The sequence below is a fragment of the Lathyrus oleraceus genome, chromosome 6 (assembly GCF_024323335.1).
Source record: "Lathyrus oleraceus cultivar Zhongwan6 chromosome 6, CAAS_Psat_ZW6_1.0, whole genome shotgun sequence".
NCBI lineage: Eukaryota > Viridiplantae > Streptophyta > Magnoliopsida > Fabales > Fabaceae > Lathyrus > Lathyrus oleraceus.
In genome coordinates this window covers 481902068-481919276 of record NC_066584.1, presented here as the reverse complement: position 1 = coordinate 481919276, position 17209 = coordinate 481902068, and the positions used below count along the sequence as shown (strand labels likewise).

The 17209-nt window shown below is 35.8% G+C and overlaps 1 long non-coding RNA gene across 1 annotated transcript; it reads left to right on the top strand.

The window, feature by feature from the left end:
• Positions 1-15014: 15014 nt before the first annotated feature.
• LOC127092295 (uncharacterized) lies at positions 15015-16270 on the top strand. The gene is made up of 2 exons (XR_007792152.1): positions 15015-15270; positions 15987-16270. It is a non-coding gene; the product is annotated as an uncharacterized LOC127092295 (long non-coding RNA).
• Positions 16271-17209: the final 939 nt, after the last annotated feature.

The following is a 17209-nucleotide window of genomic DNA, read 5'->3' as shown; positions in this document are numbered from 1 at the left end:
GTTATATTGATTATTCAAGAATCGAAGATGATTCACTTTATAAAAAGAAGAAATCAATGAACTTCCATGAAAACATTTCACGGGATTTAGCCAATTGTCTTGATTTCCTATCTCATTAATCCATAATTTAGATTTTTTAGAAGTATAATAGTCATCCAATAATAGGGGTTTCCTTTTTTTCAAATGAACCGTTTGCAGACCTATTGATTCTAACAACTGATTCCCGAGTGCATCATTCATACGTTTCAATTCATCCATATGGATCTGGGACCTATGAATGGGCATACTCCCGAAACTCACAGAGGAAAAAGGAAATGAGTTCGACAAAAGGGGAAGAAGCTTGGACAAAAATAAACAAAGTGACTTGGAAAAGTATTTTTTGTCGATAACATCAGACCAATCAATCGAATATGCATTCATATGTAATCGATCGAACACTACTTGAAAAACGACTATTCTGCTCTTAAATGAAATAATCCAAATGGTCCTGGAAATTCTTGCTCCCCTTGGACCATTTCGTTGGTGTAAGCCCTATAGGCCAATACTTTTAGTACTTCTATTGAATTATTTATTACTAATAAAAGACTTTTTCTTTATTATGTTTGTTTAATAAAGTCCCTAGAATAGCTAGTCCATTTAATGTATCAAGTGTGACTTAATCATGAGATCACTTTAAACATAAGGACATTATTCTTAAAGTATCTGTAGTCGAGTTTTATTATGAAGTGGGATAACATTAAAGCATTAAGACTATTATGTATATAGACTGATGATCATATCTCATGGATAAGGAGTTATCAAGTCTTAAACATAGGTATGAATATTAGGAGTAATATTTATACTGAATTGACTCGCTATGAGAATACTCCATAGAATGTTATGCAAAGAGTCATAAGTTATTCTCATGGTGATGGTGGTGTATAACACCCTTTGACCTGAAACCACTATGGACCTTAGATGTAGAGTCAAGTGTTTTATTGCTGATCAAACGTTATCCATAATTGGATGACTATGAAGATAGTTTATAGGTACTCCATGAAGCATGCTGAGGAACATGAGTGATCTAGATGGAATTTGTCGATCCTGCGTAACAGGATAAATGTCTAAGGATCCAATATTGAACTGGACAAGGATGACGCGGTCTATACCATGTGTTCAATATAGACATAAGGGAAAAAAGGGTAATTGTACACACAAGTATTATCACAAAAGGATTAGTCAGATCACATGACATTTTCGTGTCTTGGGTAGCAGTGATGTGTTGCTAGATACCACTCACTGTTTATTATGTTAAATATGTGATTTAATATAATTGCCAATATCGCGAAAACCTACAGAGTCACACACAAAAGGACAGATTGATGAGAGATAGAGTAAATAAGGAACACCGTAAGATACGATACACTTAAGTGAATTATAGAACATCGTAAGGTACGGTTCACTTAAGTAGAATATGAAATGTGGTAAGGTACCATGCACTTAAGTGATTTTTGGTATATTATAAGATATGGGCCACATACACTTAAGTGCGCTTTTTAGCTTGCAACCCACACAAGTGGTTCTATAAATAGAACCCTTGTGCAGAAGCATTTCACTAAATGAAATTTTCATCTCTTTCTCTCTCTTTCTCTCTCTATCTATCTATCTATCTATCTATCTATCTATCTCTATCTATCTATCTCTCTCTATCTATCTATCTCTATCTATCTATCTCTATCACACACACACACACATACACACACACTCAAAGCTTTCATTCGTAACAGCTAGCACTGAGACTAAAGGAATCTGTTCGTGTGGACTGAGTAGAGGCGTTGTCACCATTCAACGCTCGTGATCGCTCCTTAGATCTGCATCAAAGGTTTCAATCGCCACAAGAGGTAATAATTTCTATCACTGATCATGCACATTCGCAAGGATCACTAAAGGAGAATTTTTAATTTCCGATGCGTTTTGGATTGCAATTTTCCTTCACATTTGTATTTATATCTATTTGGATCCTTCTTTACAGATCTCTCGATTCGATAAATTAAAATAAGAGGATAAAAGCATTTCTTTTGACTCTTTTTCAAATATGAGAAACGTTGATCGATCATTTGTTTCCTTATAGCTATATGATTCATAATATCATTTTCATACCTTTGAATTACATATTCTAAGGTGCGATTGAATTGCTTACCTTGAAAATAATTCCCACAAGAGGTCTGAACCCATTTTTTTAGGATCTTTGGATAAATAAATTCATTCACTTCGTAAAAAACCCGAGGCGGAACCAATACAGACTTCTTTTTTAATTCATCCCCAGAGTTGAATACCTCATTTACGAATTGTTTATCATCACATCTAGAAAAATCAAAAGAAAATAGAATTCATTATGATACACCAGATCCGACTTAGTTATTGAAAGATTGAATATATTTACCATTTCTTGAAATCTCTCTTCTGAAACTAGATTTTGGTTCAAGAATAAAATATGATTTTGAACTGTAAAAAGTTTATCCTTTGCAATCCTATCACATCCTCCATCGGATGAAATAGGATGAATTGAGACATTATTTTGTAAATATATGATTATATTAATGATATTGGCTATTTCTTTATTTTTTGGTTGCCTCGAAATAAAAAAATCTTCTTCTTTCTTATATAATTTTCGATCTCAAGTGGACTTCTCAGTAGGATTCAAATCCAGCAGATGACGTCCTGACCATATGTCCGCCAAAAAAGAGCAATTATCTCTCTGAGATATTTTTTTCTTTTAGACCAGACAGGAGTGGAATAATAAACCCATTCGGAACCAACCTATTGGAATCTTTTAAGTCTTCCAATATTGATCCAACGAAATTCATTTGGATTGGAAGAAGCCCTGTCAAATAAATATTTTTTCCGATCATCCTTCAATTGTTAATACGATATATAAGGACCACTACTACAAAAAGTACTAGATTCTTGATCGTGAAATAAATTGTTAACCGCGTGAAACGCTAAGTTGAAGACCCGAAAGGGTGACTTAGGCAAAAATGGCTTCCCGGTGGATAAAAGAATAAAAAATTACACGCAAAAGTTGGGGACAAAGGCATTTGACTATATCTTGGCGTTATCTTTTGAGAATATTCTCACCCTCAGCTTGACCTCAAACGACATAAGATCAGTCCAATCACTGTCAATAGAAGCAAAGTATTGGAGCCGAATGTTATAGCGAATGACAATCAATGTTGTAATTGAAGCTAGTGGAAATATACTCAAACGTATCGCACGCTCGAACATACAACAGAGTCGCCATCGAACTTTATTTAATCCCGAAGGAAAGGGAAAACATCGATAAAACCCGGGGGAAAGAGATATGATGGGTTAGGAAGTCGGTTATGAAGGAGAAGGGCGATCCAAAATGTAGCGGAATTTAAAAAATTATCCTTTAGTGATCCTTACGAATGGGCATGATCAGTGATAGAATCATTACCTCTTGTGGCGATTGAAACCTTTGATGCAGATCTATGGAGCGATCACAAACGTTGAACGGTGACAACGCCTCTACTCAGTCCACACGAATGGATTCCTTCAATCTCAGTGCTAGCTGCTACCAATGAAGGTTTTGAGTGAGTGAGTGAGTGAGAGAGAGAGAGAGAGAGAGAGAGAGAGAGAAACGAAATTACAACTGCTAAAATACTTCTGCACAAGGGTTCTATTTATAGAACCACTTGTGTGGGTTGCAAGCTAAAAAGCTCACTTAAGTGTATGTGGGCCATATCTTATAATATGCCAAAATCACTTAAGCGCGTGGTACCTTACCATATTTTGTATTCTACTTAAGTACACCGTACCTTACGATGTTCTACAATTCACTTAAGTGCACCGTATCTTACGGTTTTCCTTAGTTACTCTATCTCTCATCAATCCGTCCTTTTGTGTGTGACCCTGTAGGTTTTCGCGGTATTGGCAATTATATTAAATCATGTATTTAACATAATAAACAGTGAGCGGTATCTAGCAACACATCACTGTTACCCAAGACACGAAAATGTCATGTGATCTAACAAATCCTTTTGTGATAATACTTATGTGTACAATTACCCTTTTTCCCCCATGTCTATATCGAACACAAGGCATAGACCGTGTCATCCTTGTCCAGTTCAATATTGGACCCGTAGATATTTATCCTGTTATGCAGGATGGGAAAATTCCATCTAGGTCACTCATGTCCCTCAGCATGCTTCGTGGAGTACCTATCAACTGTCTTTATGGTCATCCAGTTACGGACAATGTTTGATCAGTAATAAGGCACTCGACTCTACATCTAGGGTCCATAGTTATTTTAGGTCGAAGGGTGGTATACACCACTATCACCATGAGAATAACTTATGACACTTTGCATAACATTTTATATAGTATTCTCATAGTGGGTCAATCCAGTATAAATATTACTCTTAATATTCATACATATGTTTAAGACTTGATAACTCCTTATCCATGATCCATGAGATGTGATCATCAGTCTATATACATAATAATCTTAATGCTTTAATTTTATCCCATTTTACAACAAAGCTCGACTACGAATATTTTAAGAATAGTGTCCTTATGTTTAATGGGGGGGGGTCTCATGATTAATTCACACTTGATACATTAAACGGACTAACTATTCTAGGGACTTTATTAAACAAACATAATAAAGAAAAAGCCTTTTATTAATAAATAATTCGATACAAGTACCAAAAGTATTGGCCTCTAGGACTTACACCAACAATCTCCCACTAGCACTAGAGCCAATCAGGCAATACCCCTAATGCCCATAGATCTGGTATGGTCATCATGCTTCTTCTACGCAAGAGGCTTTGTCAGTGGGTCAGCAATATTGTCAAGTATAGGTACTCTGCATATTTTCACATCTCGTTTATCTATTATCTTTCGAACGAGGTGATAACGCCTAAGTATGTGTTTGGATCGTTGGTGAGATCTAGGCTCCTTAGCTTGTGCCATAGCACCATTGTTATCACAATAGAGACCAATGAGATCCATAATGTTAGGAACTATGCCAAGTTCACTAATGAACTTTTTGATTCAAACAACTTCCTTTTTTGCACTTGAGGCAGCAATATACTCGACCTCAGTTGTAGAATCAACAACTGTATCTTGCTTTAAACTTTTCCAGCTCACAACGCCACTGTTTAAGCAAAACACATAACCAGATTGCGATCTAAAGTCATCCTTATCTGTATGAAAGCTAGCATCGGTGTATCCAATTACAGCAAGCTTTTCCTGACCTCTATATATCAAGAATGAGTCCTTAGTCCTTCTCAAATACTTAAGGATATTCTTGACAACTACCCAATGAGCATCACCGGGATCAGATTGGTACCTACTTGTTGCACTTAAAGCATACGAGACATCTGGTTGATTATATAACATGGCATACATGATAGATCCTATTGCAGATGCATATGGAATCTTATCCATGCGATCCCTTTCTTCCTTAGTTGAAGGGGATTGTGTTTTTGATAGACACAAGCCATGTTGCATAAGTATCAATCCTTTCTTGGAATCATGCATATTAAAGCGTCTCAACCCTTTGTCTACGTATGTACTCTGACTTAGGCCAAGCAGTTTTTGTGATCTATCTCTATAGATCTTGATTCCTAATATATAGGCTGCTTCACCTAGGTCCTTCATATAAAAGCATTTCCCCAACCAAGACTTTACTTGTTGCAGGGTAGGGACATCGTTTCCAATGAGTAATATGTCATCTACATATAATACCAGGAAAACGATCATGCTCCCACTAACCTTCTTGTAGACACAAGGCTCATCTTTGTTCTTGATGAATCCACATTGTTTTACCGTTTCATCAAAACGAAGATTCCAGCTTCTGGAAGCTTGCTTCAATCCATAAATTGATCTTTGTAACTTACATATCTTTTGGGCTTCTTCTTGTATGTCAAATCCTTCAGGCCGTGTCATGTACACATCCTCAAGAAGATCCCCATTAAGGAAAGCAGTTTTGACATTCATCTGCCATATTTCATAATCATGATATGCAACGATAACAAGTAAAATCCGAACAGATTTAAGCATTGCAACTGATAAAAAGGTTTCATCATAGTCAACCCCATGAATTTGTTTATATCCTTTTGCAAACAGTCTTGCCTTATAGGTATGTACCTTACCATCCATGTCAGTCTTTTTTTGAAGACCCACTTGCATCCTATAGGGTTAACTCCTATAGGAGGCTCTACCAAGGTCCAAACTTGGTTTGTGTACATGGAATACATTTCAGATTTCATGGCTTCTAGCCACTTCTCATACTCGGGACCAGTTATGGCCTCTTGATAGGTCACATGCTCATCTTGATCCATGAGTAATACATCACCTTGATCAGTTATGAGATATCCATATCTCTTAAGCAGGTGACTATCCTGCTTGACCTACGTTGGTCTTGTTATACTTGAGCAGGTTGCTCTTCCATAACTACTTGTGTTTCTGGCTCTAATTCCTCCATAGATGTATCAATGCTTTGTGATTCTTTAATTTCTTCAAGCTCTACTTTCCTCCCACTTATTCCTTTGGAAATAAAATCCTTTTATAGGAAAACTCTAGTTCGAGCGACAAACACTTTGCCCTCAGAAGGATTGTAGAAGTAATACCCTCTTGTTTCTTTAGGATACCCCACAAATAAGCATTTTTCAGATTTGGGCTCAAGCTTAGTTGAAATTTGTCGTTTCACATAAATTTTGCAACCCCAAATCTTCATGTAAGACATATGTGGTTTCTTACCACTCCATATCTCATATGGTGTCTTCTCAACCGTTTTGGATGGAACACGGTTAATTGTGTAAGCTATTGTCAATAGTGCATGTCTCCAAAAGGAGTTTGGAAGATCGACGTGACTCATCATGGACCGGACCATGTCTAACAAGGTTTGATTTCTTCTCTCAGATACACCGTTCCATTGGGGTGTTCCAGGAGGAGTAAGTTGGGATATGATCCCACACTCTTTCAGATTGTCATCAAACTCTAGGCTTAAATACTCACCACCTCGATCTGATCAAAGAGTTTTAATATTCTTACCTAGTTAGTTTTGTACTTCATTCTTGAATTCCTTGAACTTTTCAAAGGACTGTGATTTGTGTTTCATTAAATACACATAACCATATCTACTGAAATCATCAGTAAATGTGATGAAGTACTGAAAACCTCCTCTGGTTGGTATGTTCAATGGTCCACATACATCAGTATGTATGAGGGCCAAAAGATCATTAGCTCTTTCACCTTTTCATCTGAATGGAGACTTTGTCATCTTTCCAATTAAACAAGATATGCATGTCTCATATGATTCATAATTAAAAGAGTCCAAGAGTCCATCTTTATGGAGTTTGGAAATGCGTTTCTCATTTATGTGGCCTAATCGACAATGCTAAAGGTAAGTTGGATTTAACTCATTAGGTTTCATCCTTTTAGTATTAATGTTATAAATAGGCATTTCAAGATTAAGGATATATAATCCATTGTTCATTTGTGAAGTAGTATAACATATATCATTCAAATAAATGAAGCAATAATTGTTCTTTATTATGAATGAAAAACCAAAATTGTCTAAACAAGAAACGGAAATAATATTCCTGCTAATTGCAGGTACATGATAACAGTTCTCTAATTAAATTATGAAACCACTAGGTAAAGTCAATACATAAGTTCCTACGGCTAAAGCAGCGACCTTTGCTCCATTGCCAACTCGTAGGTCAACTTCACCTTTTGCTAAATCTCTACTCCTTTTTAGCCCCTGCACATTTGTACAAATGTGAGAACCACATCCAGTATCTAATACCCATGATGCAGAAGTAGATAAATTAATTTTAATAACAAAAATACTTGAAGTTGAAGTCTCTACTACATTCTTCTTATCTTCCAGGTACTTTGGGCAGTTTTTCTTCTAATGTCCGGTCTTACCGCAATGGAAGCAAATGTCTTCCTTTGTTATACCTCCACTAGGCTTCAAAGCAGGAGCAGTGGGTTTGGGTTTGGCAACTTCCTTGCCTTTCCCTTTCCATTTCCGATCATCAGAATGAACTTCCCTTTTGACTTCAGATTCTGCTCAGCAGTTCTTAACATGGCTAGCAATTCAGGAAGAGATTTGTCCATATCATTCATATTGAAATTAAGGATAAATTGACTGGATCTATCTGGTAACGATTGCAAGATCAAATCAGTCGCAAGTTCCTTTCTGAGGGGAAAACCCAACCTCTCAAGGTTCTCCACATACCCAATCATCTTGAGTACATGGGGACCTACAGGGGCTCCCTCAGCTAACTTGCCTTGAAAAAGGCTTTTGAAACTTCAAATCTTTCATGCCTTGCTTGCTCTTGATAGAGCATCTTCAGGTGTTTGATCATATCGAACGTTGCCATGTTCTCATGTTGCTTTTGCAACTCTGAGTTGATGGTAGCTAGCATGAGGCAAGAAGTTTCATTGGCATCATCGACATGCTTCTTATAAGCATCTCTTTCTACCTTAGGTGCAGAACTAGGAGGTTCCTCTTCTGGAACAGGTTTCTCCAAGACATACAACTTTCTATCATGTTTGAGGATAGTCCTCAGATTTCGGTGTCAATCTAAAAAATTTGTCCCAGACAATTTTTCCTTGTCAAGGATTGATCACAAAATGTTGTTAGAGGTGTTTGTTGTCATGGTAATCTACATGAAAATAATGAAAATATAAGTATCAATAACATATTTAATTAGGCCTTTAATTAAATATGCTTCCACTATTTTACTCAAAACAAATGACCCTCACCATTTGATTCGGAAAATCCCGTTGGAAGATTTTCTAGTGGGTCGAGATCCACATTTCACTTTGTTTTAAGTCCGCGTAGGCGGATTACACAAAACTAGGTTATTTAGGTAGGAACTCCTTTCAATTGTATCTAATACAACTCTCAAATATTTTAGTTGGGTGAATAACTCCTTATTCCAATCCATCACATGGATCATTTCCAACTCTTGCTTCTAACATATATAATCTTATTATAATTTGTTTAGTTAAGTTTGACCCATTGTTTTAACAATTGGATATTACAATTATTCAATCGCACCTTACTAGTATAGAACATGCACCTCGCGTAGGCGAAACCTACATTATTCGATACTAGTCTTGATGAGTGCTAAAACTTGGAAAGCATAAACTTAATATTTAATTTGAGGGAATTTGCAATTATTCCGATCTCACCGACTTATTTATCATATAAATCGTCTCTCACATGCATCAACATACATTCACATGCATCAATATACATAATTAAACAGTTATGGCCCATAGCGCAATTGTTCTCCCAAGTCAATGAGAGAACCTATGCTAACCTAATAACAATTTAAGCTTCTCCAAGCAAGATCTTCAAGGTTGTCTTCCTTTGATATTATATTCTTCTCTTTCTTCATAACATTACAATACATAAAGGAAACTTGTTTTACATACGAGGGAGTGAGATGAGAAAAGAAGTTACATTAAGAGATTAAAAGAGAGGCACGACACACAAGTCGTATTTTAAAATCCCAAAACAAAATAAAGGAAAACTAAGGCCATAACCGATCACCACAAGACAATAATAATAAACACATTATTATTATTAATTTAAATTATGTTAATTAATTAAAACCAAATTAAATTTCGTCGACCGATCACACTACGCAGAGTTAGTCGGGGTTCCGCTGCCCCGTCAGCGGACAGGGGTCAAGGGGGCAGCGCCCCGACACAAAATTTTAATGAACAATTCGTTTGAAATCGACGTCGTTTTTCGCATCAACACTTGATACTTTAAAGCACAACTCTTGCGCAGTCACAACCCTAATCGCATAACTCTTTGACAGCACAACCCTTGTGCCGTCATGAACCCTAATGCACCAATTTCAGATCGTCAAACACACCTCGATTGTTAATTCAGTATGATTGATCAACACGTCATTGCTTCACCATACTAATGTCAAATCAAGAAGCAAATGACCATTAATCGCTCAAAGGAAAACAACCATTAAGTGTTTGAATGAACGAAACAGAAACATCATATCATATATATTGTATTTTGCATCAAGATTACTTATATCATATATATATAACTTGATCGATCTCAATTGCGTAACATATGGACGATCGATGTATCGCTGCTTCACCATACTAACGTCGGATTCCGAAGCATAGTCAACATCAATCATCCAAATTATACACACATGATGCCAAATTTAATTACTCGTTTATTCTTTGATTCATTCTGTCTTTTAATCGTATTAATACAGAAAATACAGAAAATAAACAACTATCAGATGCATGGTTTCGTAAGTGGCTCTGATACCACTGAAGGATAAGGACGGTCCAAAATGCAACGGTATTTAAAAAAATCTTCTTTAGTGATCCTTACGAATAGGCATAATCAGTGATAGAATTGTTACCTCTTATGACGATTGAAACCTTTGATGCAGATCTACGGAGCGATCACGAACGTTGAACGATGACAACGCCTCTACTCAGTACACACGAATGGATTCCTTCAATCTCACGCTAGCTGCTACGAATGAAGGCTTTGAGTGTGTTTGTGTGTGTGTGTGTGTGTGTGTGTGTGTGTGTGTGTGTGATAGAGAGAGAGAGAGAGAGAGAGAGAGAGAGAGAGAGACGAAATTACAACTGCTCAAATGCTTATGTACAAGGGTTCTATTTATAGAACTACTTGTGTGGGCTGCAAGCTAAAAATCTCACTTAAGTGTATGTGGCCCATATCCTATAATATGCCAAAATCACTTAAGCGTGTGGTACCTTACCATATTTCGTATTCTACTTAAGTACATCGTACCTTACGATGTTCTACAATTCACTTAAGTGCACCGTACCTTTCAGTGTTCCTTGGTTACTCTATCTCTCTTCAATCCGTCCTTTTGTGTGTGACCCTAGAGATTTTCACGGCATTGGCAATTATATTAAATCACGTATTTAACATAATAAATAGTGAGCAGTATCTAACAACACATTACTGTTACCCAAGACACGAAAATGTCATGTGATCTGACAAATCCTTTTGTGATAATACTTATGTGTACAATTACCCTTTTGCCCCTATATCTATATTGAACACAAGGCATAGACCGTGTCATCCTTGTCCAATTCAATATTGGGCCCGTAGATATTTATCCTATTACGCAGGATAGGCAAATTCCATCTAGGTCACTCATGTCCCTCAACATGCTTCATGAAGTACCCATCAACTGTCTTTATGGTCATCCAGTTACGGACAACGTTTGATCAGTAATAAGTCACTTGACTCTACATCTAGGGTCCATAGTGGTTTCAGGTCGAAGGGTGGTATACACCACTATTACCATGAGAATAACTTATGACACTTTGCATAATATTCTATATAGTATTCTCATAGCGGGTCAATCCAGTATAAATATTACTCTTAATATTCATACCTATGTTTAAGACTTAATAACTCCTTATCCATGATCCATGAGATGTGATCATCAGTCTATATACATAATAGTCTTAATGCTTTAATGTTATCCCACTTTACAACAAAGCTCGACTACGGATACTTTAAGAATAGTGTCCTTATGTTTAATGGGATCTCATGATTAAGTCACACTTGATACATTAAATGGACTAGCTATTCTAGGGACTTTATTAAACAAACATAATAAAGAAAAAGCCTTTTATTAATAAACAATTCGATACAAGTACCAAAAGTATTGGCCTTTAGGGCTTACACCAACAAGTTATGCAAGGGGAAAGTATTAGCACCCCAAACATCCATGGTACTCCATGGGAACCGTTTTGATTATTCTCGGTCGAATGGGTGTTATATCTAAAGATTACTCGCAAAAGAATGAGGGCAAAGGAAAAGAGATAGATAAAGTGCTCGGTGAGGATTGGGGCCCTCATGCCTACGTATCCTCATAGTGCAATGAGGAATTAAGATCTCCGTAATTCAAAGAACTAGTGGTGGGAGGTGAAAACAAGTATGATCAAAGTATGGTCTAAACCAACAGATAATGTTGATTTGAACTCCAACAAAAGATGAAAGTGTGAACCCAAGAGTAAAACTGGTATGAACCAACAAGTGAGGGCCTACAACATAGTATCACTGTATTAGAACAACCGAAAAAGAAGGAATTAAATGTTTGGATACAAGCCAAACAACTCTTGATTCACAAAGGGATATAAGATGGAGCACAAAGGTATAGTGTGTTTGGCTCAAAGAATAGGTATATCACATGGAGTGAAGGAAGGTTGAATAATCAATACATCATGGAGATGAATGACCAAAGTCACATAATTGAAGGTTTGGTAACAAGTGACTGAAGGGGTGTAGTTTGAAACCAAATGTCAGATATATCAGAATCCATGAGAGAAATGGAATTTGTACCATAGAGGTAAAATGACATAAACAACAAGTGAGGGTCTACAACACAATATCATTGTACGCTTGAGCCGAAAAAGAAAGAATTAAATGTACGGGGACAATCCAAACAACTCCATGCAGAAATGCGGATTCGTCACTATTTGGTCCTAAAAGGATATGTATGGAATTCCAAAGAAAGTTGTATTTCAGTTTCAGAGAAACAATATGTCACTAGGTGAACAGTTTATGATTGAAGGTAGATAATATGGATCATGAAAGATATGAATGACACCCTAAGGCAGAAAGAAGAAGAATAAATAAGTATGCTCGTGGAGGATTGAAACCCTCGTGCCTACGTATTCTCATCTCGCAATGAGAAAATCAGAGCAATCGCAGTTCAGCCTACTACGGCTGAAACAAAAGGGAACGAGATTGATTTTCCAGGGTACAATACCCTTCAAGGCTGAAAAAGAGGTTCCAAGGTTTATCATCTTCAAGGTAAGGTATCACTACGAGAGTTTATAACTGATGATGTTAAGGAATTGAATTACCAAGGTTTATCACCTACATGGCAAATAGAATCAAATGCTAGAGTCCACGACTCTCAAGGATGAGAATTGGATTGAATAACCAAGGTTCATCACCTCACAAGGTAAAGAGAGCAAAAATGCTAGAGTCCATGACTCTCAAGGCGAAGACCAAATCAAATAGCCAAGGTTTAACACCTCACAAGACAAAAAATGCACCAAAGTCTATGACTCTCAAGGCAAAGAATTGAATTAAATAGCCAAGGTTTAACACCTCACAAAGCAAAGAAAGTTAGATACTAGAGTCTATGACTCTCAAGGCAAAAATCAAAATCAAAAAGCCAAGGTTTAACACCTCACAAGGCAAATAAATCTAGATGCCAGAGTCTATGTCTCTCAAGGAAAAGATCAAAATCGAAGAGCCAAGGTTTAACACCTCACAAGGAAAAGAAAGTTAAATGCCAGAGTTTATGACTCTCAGGGCAAAGATCAAAATCGAATAGCCAAGGTTTAACACCCCACAAGGCAAAAAGCAAAGCCAGATTCTGAACTCCATGGGGTAATGGAGGTTGCCAAAGTTTGCACCTTGAAGGCAAGAAACAAAGCCAGAGTATGAACTCCAATGGGTAATGCATGAAGCAATTGATTAAGAAATGTGTATGTGGCCCTTAGATAATAATCCCAAGAAATGTATGAACATCCATAAGGAGAGTCTAACATTGAAGGAGGATTGAATGATTGATATATAAATATGGTAGATTGATAAATAAGGTAGATTGATAAATAAGGTAGCTCGTGAAGAATTTGAATTCTCCTGCCTACGTATTCTTATAGTGCAATAAGGAAATCAGAGCTTTCGTAGTTCAGCCTACCACGGCTGAAAAACAAGGTGATTGAGGAGGCAAAAGAATGATTGAAATAATTAGAACATGAAGAGACTTGACAGTTGATTGATAAGAATCACTCTAAAGCCTATGAATAAGGGCGAATATTTTGAATAGTTAGGGCATACGCCCCATACGCAAAGTCACTCTAGACAAGGATAGGAGAAACTTTGTCTCATCATTCCTTATTACTTAAGGCTCATGACGCATGATACTTCTCTTAACTGACAAGCTTGCTGGAGGAGGATCTTCATTGTTGCTCCTTGTGTTGGTGTTGTCTTGTATGAAGAAGACTTGGTAGTTTATTCAATTCATATCGCACTAAAGTCTATGAATAAGGGTGAATGCTCTGAATAGCTAGGGCCTACGCCCCGTACGCAGAGTCACTTTCGTACAATTTGAATCGTATTTACCAATTGTTGACACCTTTGCTGTGCTTGAGAAATAATCCACTTTGCTAACTATGCTTGATTGATGTTGACTTTGAAGTCTTGAGCTCCTGTGATTCAGCATATCCATAATAGCTCGAGCGAAATGAACTTGCCATATCAAGTGATCAAGAGTCTTTTGATCACTTGAATGAGCTTGGGGTTTACAACACGATTACAAAGGATTTGGTTGACCAAAGAGACCTTTGGTCAACGCTGAATCAATGGGAATGAAAATAATAGTTGAACTATGTCCGATAATAAATACTATTGAATTTATCAACTAAGATAAAAAAAAAACAGACAAATCTGATCAAGGCCCTAAAACTAAGGGGACATGTGTTAAAATCAAGATTTTAAGTCCTAAGGGCAAGGTGGTCATTTTACATAAATTAAATACTAATCAAAATTATCTTAACTAAAAATCAATCAAGTTCTAAAACCATTATAGTCAATTTAAACTAATTGCTTGGAATTAATCAAAATTAAAAAATTCTAATTAATCCTACTCTTATCAACTTAATTAGATTTTTAAAATTCCTAATTAATTCTAAGATAACCTAAATTTCTAATTTAATCCTAATCTTCCAATTAGTCTAATTTTAACAAACCAAATCTAAAATCTAACTAAACTAATTAAAATCTACAATTCTAATTAATCTAATTAAATTTTAATCTCTTAATTAACCTAATTAACCTAAGACTTAATTACTAACTAATTAATAGAACAAGGCTGGGCCCAAGCACTGTTCGGTCCAATGGAAAATGAGGGGTGTTGAGAGATTTTCGGATGGGCGTCACAGCAGAGGCCCATATGAGGTTACAGCCGTTGGGGGAGGTGCGGATAGAAGGTGGGCTCAGATGAGAGCAGCTCGGTTGGGCTCAAAGCCCACACTGAGTCTCTGTCTGCCCCAATTTAACCATACGCGATCAAAAGAAGTCAAGAAAAAAACCAGACGGTGAAGAACAAGGTCGAAAATGCAGAGTGAAGATGATGATGCTAGTGATGCAGATGAAGAAGGGATAAAGATTGAAGAAGCTATTGAAGAGAAAAGTGAACTGTAAGTGCAACATGCTTTTATAGGTTTTATATTTCTGTTTTGAAATTCCAAATGAAACTTAGCTGAAATTAAGTTGTTAGTTACAAATGAGGGTTCTGTTAGAAATTAAACTGAAATGCAATCTAAATTCACTTTCATTTAGTTAGAAATTGAAAGTTTGTTAGATGAAATTCAAACTGAAATGTATGCTATTTGGAATGAAGATGAAATGCACTGTTGGATTAATAGTTAGTTAGAAATTCAGTTTTAATTAGTTACAAATGTTAATGAAATTCAACCTAAATTATCTGGAAATGTGCATTTATGCTATTTTATTAGGCTGATAGAAAACTATGTTAGATTAGTTATTAAGATTAGAAATTGAATTGGTTATTGGTTCAATGCAGTTAGTTATTAAAAATATTCTGTTAGTTATGGACTTGGTTAGTTTTGACATTCATGAAGTTTTATTGTGTTAGTCTTCTATCCTAAATTGGTTGAAGAAAGTTGCTATTAGAGAGGTTAGTTCGAAGGTTTCGAGGAGGGTTTTGTGTTGCCTGCTGTGGGTTAGTGAGTTAGTTTCTGTTAATTGGAAACGAGATCGTTATGCTGTCGCGAATTTTCGTGTAGGATGCAAGGTCCTGTTAGTCTGTTGAAGAATTCTTTTTAGTCAATTGGTTTGATGTGATTCTCTGCATTGTTTAAGTTATCTTATCATGGAACTTCAACTTTTGCAGGGCCAAATGCGTTTGTTTTATGCAGGTTAACATTTTCTTGGCACAACTATTGGTGGATGGAAAAAAAAAACAAGCTCGGTGTAAACTTCCTATACAGGAAATTAACTGAACTTAGAATTAGGAAGGTGAATTGTTCTTGGAGAATTTATGTAAAATGTTGGGTTATTAAATGAAATGAAAATATGAGATGGTGTGAAAGTTGTAATTGAAATGGGAACAAGTTGTAAGTTAAAAAGAGAAATTTGGACATGAATGTTTGAAATTGAGTTGAGGTTATATTTGAATTGATTTTTTTTGGAGAAAACTTTAAAAGTTAATAAAAGCTTTTTGAATATGGATTTAAGTGTTAATTAAAAATTAATGGATGTTAATGTTTAGTTTGGAATGAAATGTTAATACAGTTTGAAATGGACTGTTAAAACCAGTTTGGATTGAATCATGAATTGTAACTTAAATGGGAACATTGTAAATGTGAGTTTTGTAATGGAATTGATTGAAAATTGTGTTTACATGGAAAGTCCTTGAATCATATTAAAGGCAATATTTAAAGGTTCTATTTGCACATGAAAGATATGGATGGTTATGGGATAAGGTCTTGGTGAATGGATTGGATTCAGAAGTGGATATTGGATTGTGTTAATGGATATCTAAAATAATTTCTAAAACTAATCTAAAAATCAATTTAAAAATCAAAATCCAATTAAAATAAAAATCAATTTTGAAAATCCAAAATCCAATTAAAATCAATTTGAATTAATTTAACATGATGGATATAACAAAGATGTGAGTCGAAATGGTATGGAGAATGACCAAAGTTGGGACGATATGGATTTGGGAACAAATGGTTGACTTTGGTTAACTAGTTGACCAGAAAGTCAACCAATGACCCCAATCAACCGTTTGTTTTAGAATTAGGGTTTCAATCAATCACCAACTTTGAATTAATGGATTAACCGATGTCGGTGTGAATGCATATGAATGAAGCATGAATATATGCAGATGAATCTCAAGTCGTAGGTCAGATGTAAAGTAAAAACAGAGAGGGGGAATTTTGGGGTACGACAGTAATCAGTGAAAAATTAAACAAATTTCACATTCCCATTTAATTTTTTTCTTCAAAATGTTCAACTTTCTCTTTAAGGATTTTTGCATACTTGTACACACCCTATATGTACAAAAAATTTCATAATCAATAAAATTCAGTCGTTATTTAGTAACTTCTC